The sequence below is a fragment of the Mesocricetus auratus genome, unplaced genomic scaffold, assembly GCF_017639785.1.
Source record: "Mesocricetus auratus isolate SY011 unplaced genomic scaffold, BCM_Maur_2.0 Super-Scaffold_15014, whole genome shotgun sequence".
Classification (NCBI taxonomy): Eukaryota; Metazoa; Chordata; class Mammalia; order Rodentia; family Cricetidae; genus Mesocricetus; species Mesocricetus auratus.
The window spans coordinates 32445005-32456754 of NW_024429186.1; positions in this window are offsets into that span (position 1 = coordinate 32445005).

Below are 11750 nucleotides of genomic sequence, written 5' to 3' on the forward strand. Positions count from 1 at the left end.
GCCGCCCTAAGACTGCTCGGCCTGTGGTACCTGCGATGTAGGTGGATGGATTGCATGGATTGTATTTGACTCATACAAGGCAAGCCTGCAGAAAAAGTTCTCCTAGGTGTAAGGGCCTTGGGGGTCAGGAGGGGAGGCGATGTTGCCTTCACTCAATGCCTGATGTAGATAAGCAGCTGTGATGTCTTGCCCCTTGGATGGAAGGTGAGGCACATTGCACCCTAGCTCTCTGGGGTCCCCAGCAGGACCTCCTCTGCTTTTCACTGCAGCAATTCATTGAAAGTTTGGCCCTCATTGGCTACCTTCCTCCCTGTCCTTCCCATTGCTGTACTCACAGCCTGAAATGACTCCCCATTGGATGTCTCTCAGGGTTAGCTTTGAGGGAACCCAAACCCAGACACACACATGCACATTCATATATGTATGTGTATGCACCATATGTGTACACATTTGCATACACACACACCTCCACACGGGCCCAGCCGTGAAACATGCAGGCCGCACGCAGCATATGAACGCTCAAGAGGCGAAGACGGCAGGCTCCCATCCATTTCTGCCTACCCTGAGACATCACTCCTTCTCTAGGCTGGCACAAGGCCTCACAGCCCAGCCAACTCTGCCTTCCTTCCCAGTCTCCCAGTGTGATGTTCTGGGCCTTGAGAAGAAGGAAAGGGAAACTTATGACTTCCTGTGTCTCCCTCCCTCCCTTCCTTTCTCTCTTTCCTTGTCTCTTAAGACTGAGACCAATATGTCTCTCAGGCTGCCTCCTGTAGGCACCTTACCTAGATTGATTTACTATTTTCCACCCTAGCCATTGCCCTGCCCCCTCCCCCACATCCTCTTCACATCCTTTTCGCTTCCATCCCTATCCTGGATACAAATTTAGGCTCCACCAAAGATAATGGGATGAGAGGCAGGGCCCTGGGGGCTTCCCACTCCCACGGAAAGGCCTGTTCCGTGGGCCTGGCTTGTCCTAGAGTCCTTGGAGTACAGGCACCCACATTCCCCTGCTCCGGATGAGGCCCTGCCTCTGGCATGCCTGGGGCACTTTAGTCCTCCTGTGTCCTGGCTTCCTCTCCTTCCTCCCCTGGTTCTTCTGGCTGGCGGAGAGACTGGGGGCTGGGGGGACTGGGGCAGTCCCCTGGGTAAAGGTGCCCGTGATGAGCTGCGGTGCCAGCACATCTGTGCAAATATTACCAATTATTTTCCTCACTATAAACACCCAGCAGGAAGGCAGGGAAGCAACCAACCCAAACTGTTTAAAATAGAAACTGAAATTGCTGCACAGGGAAGTCAGGGCAGCTGGAAGAGCAGAGCCCCCCACACACACACCAAGAATTCAGGGTTCCCCTCACCAGCTGCCCTTAAATTGCACCTGTTCCCCCTGCCCCTCAGACCTTCTAATTCCATCATCTCGAGGTTTTCCGAGGGCCGCAAAGGATGAAGACAAGAAAAGTCCTTGCTTAGTGGATGAGGCATCTGGCAGAGGGGGGTAGCCCGTGCTACGGAGGACAAAAGGCTGGACTAAGAGACAATGGGGAGCCGGGGCTCAGGCCATCTGGCCTGTGGCTGGCAGCTGCCAAGCTTCTGCCCTAAGTAAGCCACGGAGCCAAGGGTTCTGTGAGTGAGGGGAGGAAGCGTCTTTTCTCTGCACCCCAGTCCAGGTGAGAAAGCCATTCCCCACCGCCCCAGAATAGGCAGAAGGGTGGGGACTGGGCCAAGTAAGGACAGCACCTGTCCCTGTCCTAAGGAAAGGTTTTTCTGATGACCAGAAGCCAGTTCCCAGGGCTCCCGCAGCCTTCTCTGACCTGCCCTCCCACAGCGTGCTAATGGACACCAAGTCTTCTTGTAGTCACACAGCACTACCACACCAGTTAACAAGCAGGTTCTGTCCTCCCAAATACTGTTTCTCTTTCCCTAGCTACAGGTCCAAGGCCCCAGATCTCCCCCTACCCTAGAACTCAAGAGTTAGCAGGCAGCATAGTAGTCTGCTTCCCCAAATGTACAGGTCTACATCTGGGCTGCCCTGATGGTTGAACATCTAAGTGTCCCTGGCCCTGAAGGCAAAGTCCATCTGTCTGTGCTCAAGCCTCTCCCCTCCCTAGAGCAGCTCCCCCAGGAGGCAGCTGTGGGAAACCTATCACCTTCACATGCCAAGTTCAGCCCCGGACACAGACTGGCCAGGCTTGAACCCCACCCCAAGGTAGGGAGAAGGACAGTGCTGCAACAAGGCAACAAACAAGTCTTCTAGGGCATGAATCTAGGAAGGCCCCAGAAGGACGAATCCATACGTGACCGTGCTGCCGATGACCGGGCTGTAGAAGAAACAACAGAAACCCAGCAAGGACATGAGTTACCCAGTGTCGCAGGTTATGAGCTAAGCCTCGGCCTCACTCCCAGGTCCTGGTGCTGCTCGTCTGAGCTGGTGATGTTTGCCTTCCTGAAGGCAAAGAAAACCCAGGGCCACCTGCTGCCGCCTTCCTGCGCCCACATTAACAGATGCCTTAGCTCCCAGGGATCTCCCAGTTCAAAGGCTTCCCCAGCTGCCCCTCCCTAGGGCTGACACCTTGGCCCTTGCTATTTCTGGTGGCAAGGCCCAGGGTGGGTGAGAGGGTGGCAACCTTGCCTCAGCCTGCTCCCAGGGTTCTCACATCCTCTCTTGTACAGAGGAAGAAACTACTCTGGGCAGAGGAGTCCCCACAGGGAGACTCAGATGTTCCGAACAGAAATAAAAGGTGTTCGTGTGGCTCATTTGAATTTCCAACGTTCCACCCTCTGTCCCTGAAAACCCTCTCTCTGAAGAGCAGGGCTGACTTCAGAGCCAATTCCAGCTCTGCAGGGAAATGGCGGAAACTCCCAGGAGCAGGGTCTGCCCAGAAGCATCCCAGAAGGAAGCAAAGGGGACCACAGACGCTTGCCCACAGTGAAATAGGGACAAGGGCATCTTGAGTACACAAAGGACTTCCAACAAACTCTCTTCCTCAGTGGGGCTACTCGTGTTCCCCATCTTACAAACAGGGAGATTGAGGCTAACGAAGTCTTTACCACAGTAAAAGGAAGCGCAGCCTGTGGCAGCCATCACACACTGCCTATGTCCTGTCTGAAACCAATGTCTGGCCACCTCTACTCCCAGCCCTGCTCATCGGTGGGCAGGGACTCAGAATAACAGAAGGCTGAGGTCACAGCTTCCTGGAGACAGATTCCCCGGCTCAAATCTACATCCCCCCTTCTGTGTAACCTTGGGCAAGCTGCTCCTCCACATTTTCCCATCTGCAAAAATAGGGGTCCTGCGGGACAGAGGTGGAGCACACCTTTAATCCCAGCATTCAGGAGGCAGGTGGATCTCTGTGATTCAAGACCAGCCAGGTCTAAAGAGTGAGTTCCAAAACAGCTGGAGCTATACAGAGAAACCCTGTGTCGAAAACACACAAAAAAGGGCAGTGGGCTGGTGGTGTTTGTACATAAATGAGTACTTGTATGCCTCCTACAGCAGCACCAAGTGCTGTGCTGGGTGGGATGCACACTTGTAATCCCAGCATGCTGGAGGCTAAGACAGGAGGATGGCTTCAAGTGGGAGGCCAGGCTGTCTACATAATGACTTCCAGGGCAATCTGGATTATAAACTGAGACCTTGCCTCACAACGAAATAAAGGAAAAAAAAATAAGCAACTATTATATAGAATTTCTTAAATTTTTTTTGTTTTTGTTTTGATTTTTGAAGACAGAATTTCTCTATGTAGCACTGGCTGTCCTGCAATTTATTCTGTAGACCAGGCTGGCCTCAAACTCAGAGACCCACCTGTCTCTGCCTCCTGAGTGCTGGGATTAAAGGTGTACACCACCACCACCTGGCATTGTCATTTTAACTGTTTTGTTTTGTTTTGTTCTGTTTTGTTTGAAATAAGGTTTCTCTGTAGCTTTAGAGCCTATCCTGGAACTTGCTCTGTAGACCAGGCTGGCCTCAAACTCACAAAGATCCACCTGCCTCTGCCGGCCCCCCTCAGTGTTGGGATTAAAGGCTCTCACCACCGCCACCCTGCTGTCATTTTAACTTTTTTCATTGGGAACTGGGGGTGTAGCTCAGTTGGCAAAGTGCTTGTGCAGTAACTCTGGGCTCTGTCCCAGCACCACACAAATTTCATGGGGGGGGCACGTGCCAATAGTCCCAGCACTCAAGAGATAGATGGACAGTTCAAGATTATCCTTGGCTGCATAACTAGCATGTTTGCGGCCAGCCTGAGCTACGTGAGACCTTATCTCAAAAAAAGAAATAAAATTTAAAAAATCCACCCCTCCCACCCCCAGGAGACATTCCCCAAATGGTCTCCAAGCTAGAGCTCTCCTTTCCCATCCCCTCCATAGCCAGAGACACTCAACTCAGGCTCTGGCCGCCCGTTTCCTGCTAATTCCTGGCCAGGTCCCACTGGCAGCAAACTGAAGCAAACTGGCGCTCATCTCCTGAGCTTGGTTCCGTCTCTCCCTGAGCCTAGAATGCCTTTATCTGCCTCCATTCTTCCTAGATATGCTGCAAAAAATCTCTTCTATGCAGCACTTCCTGAAAACCCACCCTCCCCCCACACCAAGCCTCTTTTATGAGCCACTGCCACATCTGTTCAAATTGCCTCCGCTGCCAAGCTACCACACAGTGTGGTTCTCCTGAAGGTGGGCTTGTCTCTGAACTCAGCATCAGGTCTAGCTCCAGGCTGCCTCCGATAGACACCAGCCACGTTCTCACTGGCCATATGAACCATCAGGGGCAGGCCCTTTCCACAGCTATGGGGAATCAGGAAAGGGATTTCTAGATGGGAAGGGTTTTCAGTTCCTGGGAGGGTGAAGATATCAGGAACAACAATGTGGACCCCTGGAATGCCCAGCCTGGTGGTATCTGCACTCCTTCTGCCTTTCATCTGGGATGCCACAAAGGCCACCTCCCGGTGCTGTGAAGTCTGCACCCTGCAGGTCACAAACAGAGACAAAGGACTTAGAGTGACTGCTTGCTTCTCTTTGGTCTCCTGGATCATCTGGGATAAGGATGTCCTCTGCTCACAGCCCCGCCCCCGATCATTCTGGGCCTAGTTCTCCAAAGGAGTCTCCGAGTATGGTTGCCACCAGCTGCTCCACATTCCTATCTGAAACCAAAGCCAAAGCAGGAGCTTGTCCCCTCCCCCCAGCACCTCACCTCCTGGCACTCTTTCTGACTTGACCTTCTCCTCCCAAGCCCCTTGATTCAGTTTCTTTCCATCCTCCTCACAGGCCTGCAGGGGCACCTTAGGGGTCCTGCTGCTTGCTGTGCGAGGGAAACAGGACATCTCAGAAAGGCATCTGTATGTGTGCTTGTGTGAGGTTTCTGGAGTGCAGGGAGCTCACACTTAATGATGACAGCTCGGTTTGCAAGATGAAAAGTTGTGCTGACCAGTAGTATAGCAACATGAATATAGTTAATATTACTGAACTTAGCACACCACACTCACACACACACACACACACCACACACACACACACACACACACACACACACACACACACACACACAGGATAATAGCTAAGTGTGGTGGTACATACTATTAATCCCAGCACTCAGGAGGCAGAGGCAGGCAGATCTCTGTGAGTTCAAGGCTAGCCTGATCTACAAAGCTACACAGAGAAACACTGTCTCAAAAAAAATTAAAAATTAAAAGAAAAGAAATTCTGTTGTAATTGATCAGTGGTGGTGCACACCTTTAGTCCCAGCACTCGGGAAGCAGAGGCAGGTGAATCTGAGTCTGGTCTGCTGCAAGGAGTTCAAGGACAGCCAGGGTTACACAAAGAAACCCTGTTTCATAAAACAAAACAACAACAAGAAAAACCAAAAACTCTAATGCGATGATAAATATGTCCAGCCTCTTCTGTTCCTAAACTAGTTTTGAATTCTAATCCTCGTGCCTCAGTCTTCTGAGTAGTTGGGATTATAGGATTATAGCACCAGACTCATCTCTTATCTCATTTTAAAAGATAATTTGTTTTTTGAGTCAGGGTCTTACTGTGTAGCCTTGGCTGACCTGGAACTCCCTAAACAGACCAGGCTGGCCTTGAACTCATAGAGATTGGCCTGCCCTGTGCCTCCTGAGTTCCTGAGTGCTAGGATTAAAGATGCGTGTCATCTTGCTTGTCCTCAAAGATCAGGGAAGGGAAACTCTCCTTCTCTTCCTGACCTCCATTTAGTTTAAACAAACTTTGTGTGTGTGTGTGTGTGTGTGTGTGTGTGTGTGTGTGTGTGTGCTCGCGAGCGCGCGCATTGGTGTTTTGCCTGCTGTGTGAGAGTGTTGGATCCCCCAGAACTAGAATTACAGACAGTTGTGCAACTGTCATGTGGGTGCTGAGAATTGAATCCAGGTCCTCTGGAAGAGCAGCCAGTGCTCTTAACTGCTAAGCCAGCTCTCAGGGCCCTAAACAAACTTTTCCTAAGGCAAACACAATAGAATCAGCTTTCTTTGAGTGGGGCTTTCAAAGGCTGCCCATTTCTCTTAGATAAAAAAAAAAAAAAAAACCACACTTCCTGGAAGTTCTTGCCAGGACAATCAGGAAGAGAAAGAAATGACAGGCATTCAAACTAGAAAGGAAGAAGTCAAACTATCGATTTTTGCAGGATGTCATGGTTTTATGCATATAGGAAAAGTGAAGAACACCAGCAAGCTGTTAGAACTGATAAATGAACTCAGCAAAACTGCAGGATGCAAGATCAGCATCAGGAACTAGTTGAAAAACACCAAGAAGGCACGGCCATGCCGGTGCCTACCTGCAATCCCAGCACAGGGGAGGTTGAGACAGGAGGATTGCTGATACTCAGTGAGACCCTACCCAAGCGTCATTGGCTGTTTTTTAACACAGGTCAAAGTCAACAGACAACAGAGGGGTAAAGCAGGAGATCCCGGATGTCGGGGGCGGGGTTGGCTGAGAGGGGGAGTTTTGCATAAGATGAGGAGGAGGAGGTGGTGCCCTGAGGTGACTTCAGATTTGGCACCTGGGACATTGCTCATCACTCATGAGTGACATTTGAGAGCTCCTTCAGGAGAGGGCTGGGTGAAGGAGATCCTAGCTGTTAGAGGAGGAGGCAGTAGGTATGAATGCCTGGCAGGAAAGCTACCTGCTTCCAGGCACTGACAGAGGCCCAAGGGTCAACAGCCTTGGGTGGGCTGGGTGTGATGATCAGGCAGGAAATAGTTAGACAGGAAACACACACACACACACACACACACACACACACACACACACACACACACACACACACACACACACACACACACACACACACCCTGCAGCTAGCACTAAACAGATGAATAGAACCCAGGAGTTTAGGAGAGAGCAACAAGAGGCAATTTCCTTAGTGGTTTTTATTTTAACTTTTGAGGTGAGTCTCATTTGAGCCAGGCTGGCCTTAGTTTCACTGTGCAGACAAGGCTAAATGTGAAACCCCAGATTCTCATTTTCCAGGAGCTGGCATTCTGGGGGTATACCACCATGCCCTACTCTGCCTACATAATTTTCTACATAACTTGCAGGCAGGCTCACAACCTTGAGAGCCTCCCCAGGTTAGAAAACCTATAGCCACAGTCTACTGTGGCCTATGACAGAGCCTGCCCTGACCTCACCCCCCACCCTGTCACCCATGTTTTCCCAAAGCCAAACACCTGCTTTCCTATATTCTGGGTGGTTTTGAACCTATGATGCCCCTCCTCTGAGGAATTCTTCCTCTTCACCAGCTAGAAGCTACCTCCTTCCCCTAGGAATCCTTAATTCTATTGAATTAAATCTGATTTAATTTTAATTAAGTCTTCCACCTGACACAGACTTCTAAGGTAAATGGTATCCGCTACCACAGTCGGCGTATCCGACCACTCGGCCACTACCCAAACACTGCAGAGCCTGACACAACGGACACATAGCTGGTCCCTGACCTTTAACAGAATTCTAGTGGCAGCTAGTTAGGGAGGACGCCTGGGGAGCTTCTGTTTCCCAGTATCCCCCCCAAAACCCAGACAGCGCTTTTAGGGTGTGAGTGAGGGTTGATGCCAACTGTCAACTTGAAAGAAACATCACCGGGAGACGAACCCCTAGGCGTGACTGTGAGGGGTTTTCCAAAGTATGTTAACTGAGATGGGGAAACCCATCCTGACTATGGGCAACATCATTCCATGGGCTGAGGCCCCAGGCTGGATAACAAAGTTACATCAAGTGGAACACCAGCATTGACCTTTCTCAGCTACTCAGCTGCTGACACAGTGTGACAAGCCCTCGACTGTGAGCCGAAATGTGCCCTTGTCCTCAAGTGGCTGCCGTGTAAAGAGAGAAGTAACGAGGACAAGGAGATGTTGGGCCCTGTCCCCATCTAGTAGGAACATTGTCTTTGGTTTAGGGACTGAACATGCAATAAACATGTGCTCATCCTCTTTAGTTCCAGGATGGAAGTCTCGGGTTTTAGACCAGGGAAGAATGAGGAGTGGGACTGGGTAGGGATCTTAGGAATGCAGCAGCTGCTGCTGCTGCTGTGTGTGTGTGTGTGTCTCAGTGTGTGTGTGTGTGTCTGTGTGTGTGTCTCTGTGTGCGTGCCTGTGTGTGTCCGTGTGTGCCTGTGTGTGTATGTGTGTGTGTGTCTGTGTGTGTCTCTGTGTCTGTGTCTCTGTGTGTGTGTCTGTGTGTGTGTCTGTGTGTGTCTCTATGTCTGTGTGTGTGTCTGTGTGAGTGTGTGTATGTGTGTGTGCCTGTGTGTGTGTCTCTGTGTGTGTGTCTCTGTGTCTGTGTGTGTGTCTGTGTGTGTCTCTATGTCTGTGTGTGTGTCTGTGTGAGTGTGTGTATGTGTGTGTGCCTGTGTGTGTGTCTCTGTGTCTGTGTCTCTGTGTCTGTGTGTTTACTTTTATTTTGCACAATCCCGACTATTAAACCTAACCCTCACACCAGGCAAGTGCTCTGTCACTGAACTCCTCCTCCAGCTCCACCCAGATATATTTTTTAATTGAACTGACTTGTAACATACAGTTGACATTGACCATCTAAAAATGGACAAATTCTAAAGATTTTGGTTTTTATTATTTTTAATTATGTGTGTGTGTGTGGTTGTCTGTTTTTTTGTTTGGTTGTTTGGCTTTTGTTTTTTGGGGGGTTTTGTGTGTAGGTTTAGTTGTCCTGGAACTCATTCTGTAGAATGGACTGACCTCAAATTCAGAAATCAACTTGCCTCTGGCTCCCTAGTACTGGAATTAAAGGCATTCAGGCGTGTGTGTGTGTGTGTGTGTGTGTGTGTGTGTGTGTGTGTGTGTGTGTGTGTGTGTGAGGCCAGAGGTGTTAGATCCCCTGGGAGGGGCTGGGAATTGAACTTGGGTCCTCTGCAAGATCACTATGATCTTAATCACTGAGCCATCTCCTCAGCCGCATAAGTGTATAATTTACATTTGCTGTATTCAGAATGTTGTACAACCAATACTTCTCTTTATTCAAAATTTTGTTACCCCAGAAAGATGTTCCTTAGTCATGAAGAAATGACTCCCGTTTCCCCTCTGGCAACCATCAATCTGATTTTTGTCTCTGTGTATTTACCTTCTGCTTATTTAACACAAAAGCAAACAGACAATATGTGACCTTTTTGTGTCTGGCTTCTGTTACTTAGCATAATGGTTTTGAGATTTGTCCAAGCAAGTTGGAGCCTGTATCATTATTTCATTCTTTCTTCCCCACCCCCACCTCTGGGGCTCTTAAGCAAGCTAAGCATGCACAGATCTGCCCACCCAGCACTTCGAGAGAATGTCTACTCAAACCCCAACTTCTAATTCACTTCTCTGCCTTTTTTATTTAAGAAGTTTATTTTATATTCCAGGTATTAAACTATTTTTAGATTTTTAATTAAAATTGATTTATTTACCACATATACAGTGTTCCACTTGCATATATGCCTGTACATGAAAAGGGGGCTCCAGATTTATTATAGATGGTTGTGAGCCACCATGTGGTTACTGGGAATTGAACTCAGGACCTCTGGAAGAGCAGCCAAGACTGTTAACTCATGAGCCATCTCTTCAGTCCCTATTTTTAGATTTTTAATTTGCAAATATTTTACTTCGTTTTTGTATTTTGTCTCTTCTACCTTTTTTGTTTGTTTGTTTGTTTTTTGTTTTTTGAGACAGGGTTTCTCCCTGTAGCCGTGGCTGTCCTGGGACTCATGCTGAAGACCAGGCTGGCCTCAAACTCACAGAGATCCTCCTGCCTCTGTCTTCCAAGTTTCCAAGTGCTGGGACTAAAGGCGTTTGCCATCACATCTAGCTCTTCTGCATTTTTTAAAATTTTATTTGTTTGTATTTTGTTTGTATTGGTGGTTTCTTGCATGTATGTCTGTATCATATCTTGGAGTTACAGACAGTTGAGAACCGCCAAGTGGATGCTGGGAATTAAAGCTAGATCCTCTGGAAGAGCAGACGGTGTTCTTAACTAATAAGCCATCCCCCAAGCCCATCTTCTGCATTTTTTTGTGTGTGTGGGGGGGTGTCAGTTGGCATATAAAAGCATTTAGATTATTTTGGTTTTGGTTTTGGTTTAGGAGACAGAAAGTCTCATGTAGCCCAGGCTAACTTCAAATTTATTATGAAGCTGAGGCCAACCTGTAGACCCTCCAACCACGTATTGGGGTTACAAGCAGACATTGTCATTTTCCCCTGGTTTTTGTTGTTGTTGTTTGTTTTCATTTTTATAAAGTTTAATGGGTCTAGTTTTTCTTTTGTTGTTCACACTTCTAGTGTCAAATCTAAGAATCTATTACCACACCTGTGGTCATAGTTTTATAATCTTGGGTTTTACAGTTAGGTTATTGCTCCATTTTGAGTTAGGGTTATATATGGGATATGGTAGGAGTCCCAGTCCAGCCTTTGCAAGTAACTGTCCAGGTATAAAAGCATCATTTAACAAAAAAGCAAAAAGCTCTATTCTTCTTGGAATGTTCTCAGGACCCTTGTCCAACACCAAGAAAGATATTTGTGGTTTGTTTTTGGAATCTCTTCTTACTTAAATGTATTTCTGTTGCTATTTATGTGTATGGGTGAATCACTTGCAGATCTGGTACCCTAGGAGGCCAGAATCGGTCACTGGATCCCTGAAACTAGAGTTTCAGATACTAGAGTTTCAGATAGTTGAGGCACCATGTGGGTGGTGGGGACTGAACTCAGGACCTCTGGAAGATCAGCCAGTGCTTTTAACCTCTGAGCCATCTCTCCGGCCCCATTACCTATGATGTTTGTTTCATTTTGATAGCTATAGTTTTTGTAGTAAGTTATTTTTACGTTGTTATCTAGTTTGTGTGTTTGTTTCTTTGAGGTGAGGTGTCCCTGTGGAGGCAGGCTAGCCTGGAACTCACAGTCCTCCCGGCAGGGATAGCAGGGGTGCGCCACCACACACGGGCTTCTTCATAGTTTCAAAACTGAAACTTCCAATTTTCCAGTCTTATTTAGCCTAGGGTGACCGCTAACTAACTAGGTAGCCAAGGATAACCCTATGAGCTCCAGATCCTCCCTCCCTCTTCTGAGTGCTGGGGTTGCTGGGATGGCTGGGATGTGGCTGTACATCAGGCGGCTTTCCATCCACCGTCATTTTGATGACTTCACGGGGGAAATCCTTAACCACCTGCCTAAATTTACTTCTGGGTAGTTTATCTTTTGAATGTTGTTTTACTTGAATTGGCTTTTTAAATTTACGTTACAGATTGTTCACTGCTGGTATATGGAAACCCAGTT